Below are 4,792 nucleotides of genomic sequence, written 5' to 3' on the forward strand. Positions count from 1 at the left end.
CCCACGACAGACCAAAGTACTGATACCACCAAAGACCAACTTGGTGAACCATGAATTTTATTGGGGTTACTTACAGAAATATAGGTGAGGGGTTACTTACAGGGGCAGAAATGACTCAAAGACAGCTCTATCACTAAAGCCCATCCCAGCAAGGGTGACAGATCACAAAAGCTGGGAACCTGGAGTACACTGCACAGCCTGTAGGCAGCTCAACAGGTTGGAGAGTGTCCTTTCCAAGTGACTAAGTTGACCTAAACTTCTTCCTGGCAACTGAACTGGTTTTTGCTTCTTCCAGGCAGCTGTCTGGTCTCCAAAATCTTCTTTGCAAGCTTGGCTCTTTTCATCTGAGGGTGACTCTCAGCAGTCTTTGTTTCTTCCTCTGTCAGGGTGGGGCTTAGTGAGTCTGGTCAGTTTCAGGGACTTCCTGGAGCTCCTTTGTTTACCTTCCTGTTTAAGGGGCTTCCCTGAAGGATAAAATATTTCAGTCTCCAGGAAACTACTCCACAACTATGTTGGTACTGGGAATTGAAGCCATGTCCTCTGGAAGGGTAGCTAGTACTCTTAACTACTGGGACATCTCTCTAGTCCCTCTGTGTCTGACTTTTGTGTGGGTACTGGGGATTGAATTTGAGTTCTCATACTTGTGTATAAACAACTTTACTGACTGGGCTATCTTCAAAGTAACATTACTCCCTTTTTAAAAGAAAACTGTAATGTTCTCCCAGGCATAGTAAACTGATGCTCATTTGCACATGTATCATCCATCTTAAAAGGAGTTCTCTAAAGACAGGGGAAACACTGCAGAAGAGGACTTGTAGGGGCCAATATAGTAATTGACTGTTCACATGAATAAGCCTTAAGTCAGACTAGCTGATGTGGTATTCCAGGCACAGGCAGGAAGGAGGACAATATTTGAATGAGAAGGTATTCCATGTGTGGACAGCATCCAGTGTCCTATACTCTACAGTGTATTCTGCCTTGGAGCTAGACTCAAAGCACCTCAAATCTCAGCTGCTCCTCTAGAGGACAACTCAGGATTTGGCAAGTAGAACTGTCAGGAGCATGTTCCCTAGGAGACTCAGAGGCCCAGACTCATGCTGGAGACTAAGCACAATTAAAGCAAGGATCTGGCCAAGGTATCCCCTATATTCCATCAATCATGGGCCATTGCACAGCACAGCCTCCATCTGAATATCACAATGTGTTTAGTTACTTGTCTCGAGTGGCTCTGGGTTGCTAAGGCTGGGGCTGGCTCTGCCACTGCACCTCCATGATAACCTGGGTTCAGAAGGGAGATGGAGATCGGTCAGATGCTCCTGCCACTTCACCCAGGGCGGGCTGGGTGCAGGACTGCAGGTGCCAGTTGATAACCACGACAAGGACAGTCTGCCAGTGGGTGTGCAAGAATCCTGCAGAAGGACACAGCACCATACAAAGAGGTCAAAGCCTATAGCCACCAGAAGCTACACCAGGCCAGAAGCATCCTTCCCAGAGCCCCCAGAAGAAACAAGCCAGGTGACTGCTTGACATCAGCCTTCTCATGGGTCAGGAAATTCTGATATGTGAATCTGCCTGGTTGTGGTACTTTGTTATGACATCTAGGGTGGTTCACCTGTTATTATTCCCCCAAGAACTATCTTCCACCCAGGGGGACTTCATCCTCCCAGGATACACATGCTAGGAAGCCTGGCCCATGCATTCCCTCCCTCACTCACTCATCCATTCACTCACTTACTCTAATTCACAAATCTATCGTCTCACTCGCCCACTCATTTATTTGTTCACATTATCATCTCACATCGCTCAAAGGAAATCTACCAGTTCAAGGAATGGATGTGTCAGCTGTGGGCCCCCAGGAAGCAGAAAACGTTTTGAAGATGGGGAGAAGTAAGCCAGGAGGCCAGTGAGCAAGGCTGGCTGGCAACAAGACCTGGGAAGTGCGGAGCAGGAATTCCACGGCCCTCAGTTGGTCTTCGGCCCTTTCCTGTGTAGTGCTGGTGCCCGTGGGTTTCAGACTCTGCACACCTGTGAGGACCAGATGCTGTCCAGATGTGTGCTGTGAGAACCAAAGAGCCCCAGGTGTGAATTTCTTCTGGCTCCGGGCCTTGGCCTCCTATGAAGTTTTAATATCCCAATGGGATGTTCCCAGGGGCTGAAGTGTGTGAGAAAGAGATGGTGTGCCCACCAGGGGGTTGGTCCAGGGTATGAGTCTGAGCAGCCAGCTACTCTTTCCTTTTCTGTGCTCCCTTGAGCCACAGGGTAGGAAGAGCCTCCGGCTCCAAGTGCACACCTGTGCCCTTCCACAGCTCCCTTTTCTCCAGGACAGTAGGGCTGGGCAGGATTCTGGGGACTTCCAGGATCCTGGTCCTCTGTGCTAGCACAGGAGTCCTAGAAACCAATGAATCTAGACACACAGCCCATCTAATTCTCATGAGGGAGCTGCTTAAGAGTTAAGTCTGGTGCTTGATAATCCACTAGAGAAGATCAGAGTCGGGGGTACTGGGAAGCCAGGCCATCTTGAGGGCCCAGCATACACTTGGCCAGGGCCTCTCCCCAGGGCTGTGTCTTCTAAGACAACCTTGCTGACTCGGAGGTGGCTTCCATTCTTTCTAAGATGTAAGAAACAGCTGTTCCCAGGCGGCCTTGGCTGCAGGAGGAACCATGGCCCTGGGGGCCAGCACTTTCCATCCCTATCCATGATGATTGTTTACAGATGGCCAGCAGTCTCGAGGGGATGATGGGCTGCCCCGGGGTTGACTGGGTCTCTGGATACTGAGCTGGTTGGTTGGTGTCCTCCTGTGTGGGGTTATGGATGGGCTTCCTGGACCTCTACATACTGGAAAACTTTCTTTGTTCAGAGACAGGACCCGAGCATCAGGACTGCTCCCAGCCTCTGGAGGCAGGTCCAACAGCTCAGTTAGCAGGGATCATCCCCTCACCTGGCTCCAGGTAAGAAACCAAAGCCAGTTCCAGCCTTGCTGTGTCACAGGAAGAAACCTCTGGAGTCCACAGAAACTGGCGACCCGGGTGCCAGGGGTGCTGGCAGCTCCCTCCTGCCTGGCCCTTACCAGCTGTGGACCTGGTTGTCTGTCATCAGGCCACTTGTATGAAACCATCATTCCCTGCTGGCTTTGTACTCACCCCCTCCAGCTTGGTCTTTCCTACAGATGCCCATGGTTTCCTGCGTTAATCCTGTGCTCTGTAGCAGGGTTTCAAGGCACTGTCATCGGATAACAATACCCCAGCACAGGAAACAATGTGAGTATTGTCATGGCTGGCCTTGGCTCTGAGCAGGAGAAACGTAAGACGTCCCCAGTTATCACACCCATGGGGAGGAGGGCTGGGCTCCAGCTCACACGAAGACATAATAATTTTCTCCCATTATTCAAATCTCCTATTTCTCTGGCTCCACCTTTTGGCGGCAGATGCTGGGCCGTGAGGGCCCTGTACACTGGGACATCTTCACACCTGGGCCAGCTGGGCTGGGTCCAGGGGCCCAAAGGGACCAGGGAGCCAGATGCTGCTCCCAAGGTTCCTTTAGGGGCCTGGGGAAGTAACAAGGGCACCCATCAGGTCATTTCCTGGACCTGCCAACCCCCCCACCCCCCGACACACACACACACACACACACACACACACTGTTGTCTCTTGACCCAGGGCCCACAGTGCTCCGGCAGAGCCAACGATGACGCTGAGGCTGGGAAGAGATGTGATCAGTGGGTGGAGGCAGCCCCTCGCCCGCCTACATCCATAAGGGCCAACTCTGGCCAGAGGTGGCTGCTTGGCTCCTGGAGCCCCTACCCCGAGCCTGATGGGGCTGGGCACCTCCCAGGGAGGCCGCTCCACCCAACGAGGCTGCCCAGACCTTGCTGCAAGGAGGGAGCCAGCGTAAGCAGATACCTCACCATTATGCAACCCAGGGTCTGTGAGGATGGGCTGCCTGCACTGGGCCAGCCAAAACAAGCACCATCCGGGCTCCAGAGTGTGAAATCCTCAGGCCCAATTACAGGCGGGAGGATGGGTGAGTGCTGGACACGAACTGCAGAGTCTTCCTTGGAAGAGCAGCCTGCTGGGAGGTCTGGCCTACTCTTGCAGCCAGGCTGGCCCCACAGCCACCCCAGTGCCTCAGGGAAGGCAGGAGGTCTCTTCTAGAGTCTTCTCCTCTTTCCCCCAGTTAAAGAGGGACATTTCACACACAAACCCTGTGCATGGTGTGGAGGGGGAGGGGACAGCGATGCTTTTGCTCTCTTTCTTTGCACTAGGATTGCGTGGTGGGTGACATGCTCTGTGTCTGGCAGCGGGTGTTAGAGATTCCCACAGGGGCCAGCTCACCCCAGGTGCTGACAACCTGGCTGTCATTGAAGATTCACCAAGCAGAGCTGACACACATGTGAGCTGGAAAAGCATGACTATGCCTGTTTCATTGCCCAGGGCATCTTAGAGCCAGTCAGGGCTGGGAGCAGTGTGAATACCTCCTAGTATTGGGAATGAAGGGTCCAGAGGATGTGCTCACATTGCCTAAAGGAGCTCACTAGCCTTTGGAGTGAGAGGCTTCTGGGAAGGTGTGAGGTGAAGAGGCAGACAGAGGAAGGGCAGTGTCCTCGTTGAACCCTGTCAGAAAAGAAGACTCCAACCATCTCCAGGTACTATCCATGGTCAGCAGGAAGTAGCCCACACAGGGGAAGGATGTTGTGTGACAAAACTTTTCCTGGGAAGATGCTATATACAGGTCTACTCGCCCCAGAAAGGGATCCCACGACAGACCAAAGTACTGATACCACCAAAGACCAAC

Source organism: Peromyscus californicus, unplaced genomic scaffold, assembly GCF_007827085.1.
Source record: "Peromyscus californicus insignis strain IS unplaced genomic scaffold, ASM782708v3 Scaffold_5__1_contigs__length_169319896, whole genome shotgun sequence".
NCBI classification, from domain to species: domain Eukaryota; kingdom Metazoa; phylum Chordata; class Mammalia; order Rodentia; family Cricetidae; genus Peromyscus; species Peromyscus californicus.